Source organism: Nuphar pumila, chromosome 9 (assembly GCF_984573655.1).
Source record: "Nuphar pumila chromosome 9, dmNupPumi1.hap1.1, whole genome shotgun sequence".
Classification (NCBI taxonomy): domain Eukaryota; kingdom Viridiplantae; phylum Streptophyta; class Magnoliopsida; order Nymphaeales; family Nymphaeaceae; genus Nuphar; species Nuphar pumila.
The window spans coordinates 98,210,473-98,221,773 of NC_143257.1; positions in this window are offsets into that span (position 1 = coordinate 98,210,473).

Consider the following 11,301-nt stretch of genomic DNA (forward strand, 5'->3'; position numbering starts at 1 on the left):
TGCGATGGAGCTCGGTGTGCTGCAGCGGACTCTGAACCCACACTTCTGCACCTCGCCTGTTGAATCCTGACGGTTTGGTTTTGTATAAGGCATTGATATGTACAATTTGTAAAGATGTAAATGAATTTAATAAAAGTTGTTTCATTTAAATGTTGTTTCACACCTGTAGTGACCGCCCAGGGTTTTCTGGTTGTTTCTCCCCCTTTCGGTTTCTTCCGCGTTTGCGCTTTGGTTTTCAAAAAAAAAGTTTACTTAAAAATCCAAAGGATTTTCAAATCGGGAAATCTGGGTTTGGGGCGCTACATTAGATCCCAAACTGATTTAAATAGGGTTCTAAGGCTTTAAATTCACCCCCATCGCCAAACTTAAAAAAAATTATTTTCTTGGTGGTAGTGTTTTCAGCTAAGTTCTTCAGTCTCTTCTTCTCCTTTCTTGCCTTCTCCTAGCTCTATGCAATATTTACTCTTTAATGTTTTCTTGTGGTGCCTCACTTCTTTTTTCTTACAAGACTCCATACTGGAGTTGACCTCTTTAGAGGAATCCTTTATGGGCTTCATGGGATGGTCCATGCTGGAGTCGATCTCTCTAGTGGAATCCTTTATGGGCAGCTGTGGGATTCTGATGGACTCTCGATCATGGATCGTAGACCTGAATCATGGGTCTTCACAAGTAGGGATGGTAGTGGATCGGGGAAAAGTGGGGCCCCGCCTCACCCCGTTTGGACCAGGGATGAAGGTTAAAATTCATCCATGTGCAGGGATGGGGATGGGGATGGACTTACGCTTTCTCCCGCCCCGCCCTGTCCCCATCATGATCCCCGCTCTGCGTCATCCCATCTCCATATGAATGGGAGTTTAGTCCCATATGATGAACTGGAGTTGGGGGGAAACTCTATTGGGTGAACGTTTGAAATTCAAACGCATATGAATGGGAGTTTAGTCCCAGAGATGTTGGTGCCCCACTCTCTTGTATATAAAGGGGTGAGAGGTAAGCAGGGATGGCAGTGGACTGGGGGAAAGCGGGCCCAGCCCCATCTCGCCCCGTTTGGACCGGGGATGGAGGCAGGGTGGAGGTTAAAATCCATCCCCGCGTGGGGATGGAGGCGGGGACGAAGGTTCAAAATTTGAGAGAGGGCGGGGGTGGAGACCCTGTCCTCCGCCCCGGTCCATTGCCATCCCTATTCACAAGCCGATTCTTATCGACAGATTTTCAATACAATACTAAGGCCTTGAATCGGCCCTTTAAAAAATCAGTCGATTCAAGCCGAGGCGATTCGGTAGGACCGATTCAGCAAATCGGTCCTACCTTAATCAGCGGATTTTCATGAGTTTTCTTTTCTCATTTCTGTGTTCATTTTTTTATTTTCATTTTTCACTTCAGTTCATGTTCAACCCTAAATCGGTACAAAGGACTGCACTCACCCTTCCGCTGCTGCTGATTGCACTCGCCCTTCCGCTTCCTCCTCTGCCGTTGCACTCCTCCGTTGTCATCATGTAGTGGTCGGTAAGTCAGTAACCTCTCTCTCTCTTACTCTCGCTCTCTGCTTCAAGCAGGAGGCCGGACTCAGGAGGCCCGAAACACAGCATCATGGATTCGCGATGGCACTTTTATTTTTTTTTGAATTTTTTTAATTAAAAAAATATTTTTAAATAGACCGATACCAATCCAGACAGGTCTGATACGGTACACGGCTCGATAAGAGCAGTTTTTGAAAAAACGATACAGGTCCGATTTCGATACTGACATTGCTTTTGAGCATTGTGCATGAGACACTGTCAAAGATATCCATGTAATATGTAGGGAAAGGGTTCACGGGGAAAAACAAAAGGTCTAGACACCTAAGCCACTGGATGTAGTGCCATAAAACATGTCCACAAGGACACTATTTCAACAGGAACTATTTCATCTGTCAACTCAGCAAAAAGTGGCTGAATCTCAAGAAGTATGGTTCTCTGCATGTAGTTCCCTTTGGGCACGCTGTCAGGTCACTTTTACTCAGCATGCCCTTCATGTTCTCACCATTTTTCATTCTATCCCTTGTCGGTTTTGCTGTCCTTATTAATGCTAAAATTTCCAGTAACTTGCTAAGGCTATAGGCCACAACAGTAATTGGCCTCTTGAATGCGTCTGAGGCCAAAACATTCAGCACCCCATTTTCTCTGGTGCTTGAAAATGTGGTGATTTGTGAATTTGACACTTAAAACGGACATTGGCCATACTACCATGGCTATTTTTCTGAAAATGGCTAAAAAGAAATTGAACGGGAGCCACATGAACATGACTAGAGTGGCAAGAGGGGATTAGCCTAAAAGTAAGCCTGGCATCATGAAAAATAAATGGCTTTGGATACTTAGTTTTTTTGTTGGTTAATACTTAAATTTTTAGTTATATTGCCATGATAATTGGACAGATTTATATATCTGATGTAACCAGCTCCACATCTTGGACGGTATGAGGGAGATCTTGCAACATTAAATGCCAAATTATTTTCAAAAAGAATTTTGGCAATGCATCTTTCAGCATGCTCTTTTTTTTCTGTTGCAAAAACTGTCTATTGATGTTTGAATCTCATTTAAGCGCGATGCAAAAAATTATCAATAGTTGATTTTCATGACCAGGTGTAAGCTTACCGAGTGCATCTTCATCAACTTTATTGTCTAATTTTTTTTTGTTTTTTGGCGATGGTAGCTTCCTTATCATCATCTCTTAATTTCAAATTGAAATCATGTGGTCTTGAGCAACTTGAGTTACCTTGTCACATAAAAAAACTTCTCTTCCCTTAATTCTAGCTAAATGATATTTGAATATGCTTATGCCACCACTAATAACCTTCTAGCAAAGGTTACATATTACTTTGTTGTCCTCTAGCTTTTCACCACATTCCTAAGCTGAAAAAAGATAGGCCAACTTCATCTTCAAACATAAATAAAGAAGGTTACCTACACGTTTGTGAAGAAAATAGATATTTTAAACATAATTTATCGGAGATGGGATAAACAACTTCATTCTCCACTTCATGCTGCAGGTGCATATCTAAATCTTTGAATTCAGTATAATCCCATGGGTGATATGAAAACAAGTGTTAAAAAAGGTTTCCATGAAGTTATCGAAAAGTTATTTCCATCTCCATAGTCAAAACTCATCAAATTGTGGGAAATTTTTTTATTTAAGCAAAGCTCAAGAATCATTTGGCACCGACTTAGCTAAAGAAAACTGACTCTATTTTGCCAAGTATGTTTTATTAATAATACGAAATCATATATGCTTATATAGAATGACTGTTTTATTTTGTGTATATGTAACGCTTTGGTGGGATCAACTTGGTGATTCAGCTCCCAAGTTACAAAAAATAACTATCAAGATTCTTAGTCAAATTTGTAGTGTAGTTGGTTGTGAGAGGAATTGGAGCACATTTGAGCAAACTCACTCAAAAGTCACAGTAAGCTAGCCAAAGAAACACTAAATAATTTGGTGTATGTTAGATATAATCTTAAAGTTAGCTGCAAAGGTGGATAAAAAATGGATAATATTGATCTTATTTTGCTTGATGATATGACTATATCACCTGAATGGCTAGGAGATGCACAAAACTCTAATCCAGATGATTCTTGAGCAATATGATTCAAATGCCTTCCAACATAGCATTGGATGGATCCGAGTTTGATATTAATGAATTATTTTGATCTATGATTCAATGAAATTATAAACATAGCGTTCATTTTGCATTTATGTGGAGCTTTAATTATGAACATTCTCTGTTTATGTGTTTTTCTTATCATTAATTGATGGTTGCAACCACTAAAATTGATTTAGTTAGTCAAATTTATTTAAATTTCAATAATAGTAAGTTATCAATAAATTTCCAATATATATATATATATATATATATATATATATATATATATATATATATATATATATATATATATATATATATATATATATATATATATATATATATATAGGGTATGGGTGCCAAATGATAAGTCGCCGATATATTGACTTGTGATCATGGTTAGGTGACACCAGCAAAAAAATTCATAGAAAAGTAAATGATTCTTACCAATATATGAAAAGCATGTGATGCACGGGTGAGAAGAATTGTTCCATTTCTACTCAAGATGTTTTCCACATCTAAATGCAAGTCTTAAAAAACGTAGTTATTTTTATATGTTCAAATCATTAAAAAAAAGTCCATGAGGGCTCTACTTATCTGGTAGGGATGACTTGTAAATGTTTCCAAGTTGTAGGGATGTCACAAGTTCGAAACTCACGTGTGTGTGTGTGTCAACGGGGTGGGTTTGGTTTGGACCCAGGTAGAATCAGACTTGGACCCAATTTTCGGGTAGGGTATTGGGTCGAGACCTGAGTCTGATCGAGTCCACTGTAAGAGAAACCATACCAGACCCGATAAGAACTACATGAACCAGACCCGGACCATACCAGATAAAATAATATTTTTATTATTTTTACATTAAAAAATTGCAAGTCATAATCGGAACTCGGGTCTGGCCTGTATCTGGTATAAAACTTCACAAATTATACCCAGATCCATATATTAATCGGACCTTTGGGTCCAGACCCAGGTCTTAATCGGGTCTTCTTATTTAGCACCATACCTGGACCCTATAGGGTTTGGTCCGGGTCGGGTCCGTGTAAACCCGGTTGACATCCCTATGTCTGTCCCTTGCCATAAAAGCAAAGCTGAGTGTACTTCGAGGTTTTTACACCAATGAGGCAATGAGCTTGCGAGTGAGGTAACTTCTCTTATTCATCTAAAAAAAACTGGAAATTTTTCATTCGTTTAAGACAATGTGGGAAGATTCTTCTTTCAGACAAAAAAAAGGGAAGATTCACTTTTTAATATTTACTACAAAACTATGCCATCTCTTTCCCACTTCCAAACGCTTCTTGGAAAAAAAATTTCTGCTATTCCTTGTCCCTGTAGCCAAAGCACCTTTTTTTTTTTTCTTAGTGATTGGCCGGTCACAGCCAGGGTTACCCGAACTTGTGTGCTCAAAGGAAAGTGTTTCAACAAGGCAGGTAAAGACTACTGCCTTCTGTTCAAGATTGTGAGAGCAGAATACAATTTTAAATGGGTTCTAATGAGATAGCTGGATGGATGGTAAAGTAGCACTATCAAAACTGAGTGATCTTTGGTTCTGGAAGCCCCACAATGGTTATATCCCAGCTTGCCTAACTATAAAAAGGAAAAAAAAGAAAAGCCACTAACTCAAACCCTACCAATTGTTAAATGGTCTCCTAACCTGCTTCAACAAATAGTTATTTGAGAAATAACATGAAAAGTGGAATAAACTTAAGCGGGCATGATTTTTGTCCATATTGATATGTTTTTATTTTTGTAAGCAGATTCCTTTATTGTCCATTGCAATGTGTCCACCATTATCTTGAGCATAGTTACTGGAAACTTTTATAAATTAAGCTCAAAGCTCGTTCCTTCATAAAGTTTGTTTCCGAAGCACGAAAACCATGCACTTCTTTTACATTTAACTTTTATGGGAAGCTCACACGGTCACACCCTCTAATATGAAATTGAATTTCAGTTGGTGTTGGAAATACACGTTTCATGCTAAAAGAATTTTGTTTTTCCTTTTTAAACTTATTTTTATTGTAAAACCTAGATATGATAGGCATTTTTAGCAAAAGGCTTAGAGGACGAACTTTCAGATTCTATTTTTTTTTTTAAGAGAAGGGAAAAAATTACTAATAATCAGAAATAAGTTAACAATGGTGAAATCCCATTGAGCTGTTGGTCAAAAAGTTACAGAGAAGTACAAGAGAAGATTTGAAAATGGGCGATAGCCACCAGATATCATCACCCGAGAGTGCACAAGCTACCAGATGAAAGACGTCGGAGAGTGCAGTTTTTTAACACTCTCTGGTCAGAACAGGGCAGTTAGGTACATCTCATGTTCGGGGGTCCTAAAGAGCACCACGTATGTAAGCATGTGCGTCTCGTATCCCCATGTTTGTCAGCATTAATTAACGTTGGAGTTTGATGCGATTGCAAAGACTTAAGTACCCTCTCTTCCATTGGTGCAAAAAAAATGACGGTTCTTGAAAAGGAGTGGTTGTAAAGACTTAAGTGCCTCGAAGATGATTATTTAAGACCCAGTCTCTGCACTGCAGGATTATCCGAGAAAAAAATCTCCCCTGGAGGAGGCCATGAACATCAACCTTCTCACTCTTTCTCTCTCCCTTCTATTTTTGCTTCTGTGCATATCCATTAGAAGATCATACATTGCTCCATCAAACACCGACTGACCTGCACATTGACTGTTGTGGAGCCTGATTCAGAGTTTTTACCCTTACAGGAGGAGGGTTTGGGGGCTCATCCCAGCGTGGGTAGCATCATTCAACTAAATGAGTTGTAAATCCTGATTCAGAGTTTTTACCCTTACAGAAGAGGGGTCTGAGGGCTCCTCCCAGCGTGGGTAGCATCATTTAACTTGAAGAGTTGTGGAGTCTGATTTAGAGTTTTTACCCTTACAGAAAGGGGGGTCTCAGAGCTCCTCCCAGTGTGGGTAACATCATTCAACTTGAAGAGTTATGGAGTCTGATTCTGAGCTTTTACCCTTACAGAAGGGGGGTCTGAGGGCTCCTCCCAGCGTGTTCATGGCTTTTTGCCCTTACAGGAGGGGAGTCTGGGGGCTCATCAACCCTCTCACTCTCTCTCTCCCTTCTATTTCTGCTTTTGTGCACATCCATCAGAAGATCGTACATTGCTCCATTAAGCACCGACTGACCTGCACATTGATTGTTGTGGGTCCTTACTGATGAGCTGCCTCTAAATTTATTCGACTCTGGGTCCTTACTGCACTTGAAGTTGAATCGCTGTATTTTTTGTTGTTTGGTGGGTGGTGAGGTCCTCCTCTACTCTCTCAAGACTCTTAGCTTGGGCAATCTTTCTTTTGATGATTGTGGTTGTAATGTATCGTTGAAGTTAAAATGAGGAATGAAATGACAATAGAAATCACTGAAAATTGACATAAATAAACTAGACTCAATAACGAAGACACCACTTTTTACGGATTTGGAATATGACTTTCGGTTAGGGAGATATGGCCCTAACAAGTTGGTCCTAATTCGGGTAACGATTTACAGTGATTTGCTTACTGAATAACACTACAAATCGCTATAGCGATTTGCAAAAGACACTACAAATCGCTATAGCGATTTGCGGAAGAATCTACAAATCGCTATAGCGATTTATGGAAGACACTACAAATCGCTATAACGATTTGCGATTTGTAGTGTCTTCCGCAAATCGCTATAGCGATTTGTAGTGTCTTCTGCAAATCACTATAGTGTTTCGTTGGCGACCCGAAAATACTACAAATTGCTGTAGGAAAGCCCGATAATACTACAAATCATTGTTGGAAGGCCCAAAAAAATTTTGGTCCGGAGGGCGCTGCCCCCCGAGCCCCCGCCAAAGACGGCCACCCCTGGACCCCGCCCGCTGACCGCGCAGCGGGATCGGCGCCGGGGGGGAGCCCCCGGACTCCCCTTCTGTAAGGGCAAAAACTCTAAATCAGGCACATAAGTAGAGAGAGAATGGAGACAAAGTGAGAGGGTTGGTGTTCATGGCTTTCTCCAGGAGGAACCCTTTACCTCCCTTGATTTCTTCTCTAGAGAGAGAGGGGGTTTTACAGTGTTTTACGAAGAAGGAAGTAGAAGAAGATGGCGATGGAGCAATGTAGGATCGTATGTTGGATGTGCACAGAAGTAGAGAGAGAAGGGAGAGAGAGTGAGAGGGTTGATGTTCATGGCCTTCTTCAGGAAAAACTCTTTGTTTCTCTTGATTTCTTCTCTAGAGAGAGAGAGAGAGGGTTTTACAGTGTTTTACGGAGAAAGAAGAAAAAGACTTTAAAGAGTCAACATCATCCTCGACTTTCTGGATAAAGGACATGTTTGTCCTTTTTTTGAACAGAAAAAAAAGAAGACTTTGAAGAGTCAACATCATCTTCGACTTTCTGGATGGAGGATATGTTTGTCCTTTTTTTGAATTGTTTATTTTTTCTTTTTTGAATGAAGGGCATTTTTGTCATTTTCTCAAACCATCACTTTATGAGAAGAATAGCAAGAAAGGGTACTTAAGTCTTTGCAACAACACCAGAGTCCGATGCAAAGTTATGTCAACATACACGGGAATACGAGCCCCATGTGCTTGTATACGTGGTGCTCATTCAGACCCCCGAACACAAACGTGGGATTCAGTGAATCATCGGGGGCGAACATACACCACCCTCTCCACCCTCTAATATGAAATTGAATTGCAGTTGGTGTTGGAAATACACGTTTCATGCTAAAAGAATTTTGTTTTTACTTTTTAAACTTATTTTTATTGTAAAACCTAGATATGATAGGCATTTTTAGCAAAAGGCTTAGAGGACGAACTTTTAGATTCTATTTTTTTTTTAAGAGAAGGGAAAAAATTACTAATAATCAGAAATAAGTTAACAATGGTGAAATCCCATTGAGCTGTTGGTCAAAAAGTTACAGAGAAGTACAGGAGAAGATTTGAAAATGGGCGATAGCCACCAGATATCATCACCCGAGAGTGCACAAGCTACCAGATGAAAGACGTCGGAGAGTGCGGTTTTTTAACACTCTCTGGTCAGAACAGTCGTCCCTGAAGATGCGATTATTCCTCTAGATCCAAACCATCCACCAAGCAGTACATATCCAAATACCACTTCCTACTACCCTTAAGTTGAGGGTTCAGCAAGAGAAATAAATGTCCTGGAAAAAACTGCATAACCAAAAAAAATGTGGAAGGAGCTCTCCTCAGCATTCCAACAAAATGGGCAGACACTAGGATGATGAAGGCCCCTTTTGCGTAGATTGACCTGAGTTTGGACCCTATCAAGGACAATAAGTCATGCCATGGTCTTGGAGCGTGGACTGGGTCCCGGGCCACATGGACAGCATTGGGGCAAGAGGCTCATAAGCAGATCAGGTCATGCTGAACAAGAGCTTTTTGCTCATGCCAACATCGTGGCCGTCTGTTTGCATTTTGGATGAATGTCACGTAGCATATAACTGTTCTGTTGACTTTTTAACTTTTCAAAATACAAAACGGACGGCCACGATGTTAGCTCATGTTCAGCATGACCTGACCTTTCGGGATTGTAGCTTGTTCTTGATGGAGTCCAAAACCCGCTTTCAGAGGATTTTATTTCTATCATTACCTACATTTTACTTCCTCTTATACTTCTTAAATACTGCACACTTCATGCATTAAAGGCATTTTAAGCACTTCTTCATTATTCACACATCATTTCTTGCACCCCCTCCTTACTCCGATACTATAGTCTTCAATTGAAGTAATTTACATTGACTGTTAGTGAACCAATCATCTATCTCAAGACAAATGAACTTTGTTGGGGCAATTACTTAATTCATCATTCAAGAAAAGTTCGTTCAACTTAAGATGGAAAATTCATTGCACTGCCACAGCACAGCATAAAAATCCGACTCAGAGAACACTTCGTATCCAGGATCAAGATAGATTTCAACTCATGGTAGACAAGGTATGGCCTACCAATGACATCAGTATAAGTAGGATTAGCTGGATGCATGAGCTAGGATTATCGAAACTAAGGCAATTGTATTCCCTGCACAAGAGCTAAATTGACATGGTATCAGTAGTCAAGAAGCCAGCCAGCCAACAGCATGAGTTGAGCTCATAATCATTCATTCAGTTCATGAGTCGAGGTCGATCCTCTTTGATAAAGCGTGAACTTATGAGGGCTCACAAGGAATGAATTGTGAGAAAATAGGAAGTTGGAGAGACAAAAAGAGGGGGAAAAAGAATGTGGCATGTTGCTGCGTTAAGTCAGTTATAGAGAGAACATAGTGCTAGAATACTTCCCTATTTATTGGGGGCATGTCCTAAAAGAGTCTGAATCGGGAGTTGGCTTTCTAAAACATATGGTAAAAGAAAGAGACGACAAACAATAAATTAAAGGGTATATTTTACACAAAGATGATGGTACTGTCCTTGCAAAATAATGGTGCTTTTTCTGAAATTTCCAGCAATTTAACAAAATGGTTCGCATATCCAAATTTTTATTTCTTGATTTTTTAAGACATTTTTACTCTGCAAATACAGCACCTTTGCAACTCTTACAAATGTCTCCAAAATGTACCGACCTCCTTAAAAAAAAAGACACAGGAAGGAGGATATTCGCAAATACAATACGACATTCACAATTATGAGTTGTGAATATCGTACTGTATTTGAGAATGTCCCTGCCTATGCTGTTTTTATGAGGATGTTTGCAAACGTGTGAAAACATTCACGGGTGAATGCAAAGACATTTGCAAATATGAGAGTATTTAGTTAAAGGAGGTTTGCACATTTGCAAAAAGGTGATAGTTGCTTAATCCATAGCATTTTAAACGGTTGTTAAAGGTCCCAACGAAACTAAGACTTATAGCAGTGCTTCAAAAGCACCGCTAAAAGCTGAATGTACTAACACATTTGTAAACGTCCTTCATAAAAAAATATAGCACAGGCAGGACATTTGCAACAATAAAGTTGCAAAGGTCGTATTGTATTTGTGAATGTCCACCTTACTGCTTTTATTTACAGAGGTTCACATATTTTTTGGACATTCGCAAGAGTTGTGAAGGCCATACTGTATTTGTAAAAAGGTAAACCCCAGTGGTATGTTGAATAGTAACTAGTGGGGGTCTGCCTAACCCCAGCTTGCCTTCCAAAATAAAAAAAGGTAAAAATGTTCTAAAAAAAATTGGATATGTTAATTGCTAGGTATTTCAAAAAATGCACCATTTTGCAAGAACATAACAATCATTTTCTATATATTTTATCAATAAAAACATCAATCTGAAAGATGCAGGAAACAGGCAGCAGCAGCCTCATTCTTGAGGATCCCTTCAAAGTAACCAACCAAAGGATGTTCAAACTCCAGCCTGTTTTTGTGAAGAAACAAGCTGAGCTCGAACTCAAACTCATGGTGAGCCCGACTTAAACAAGCTGAGGTTGAGCTACCTTGTTTACTTAAAAAATTATATTTGTCAATTAAAAATAATAAAATTTGGACTCTGAAAACCTACTGATCAAAGCTCAAACTGGCTCATTTGCAAAATAAATACCTTATTTCAAAGCTGTAAGCAAAAGAGAAACTATTGGTTGTAAGCCAGACACTTCAACCGTCTATACTTTATGATATAGAGTATACTATTACTATTTAATGAGCCGAACCGAGCTGAAGAGCCTATTTCACAAGTTCGCATGAGCTCTTTATGAGTCAA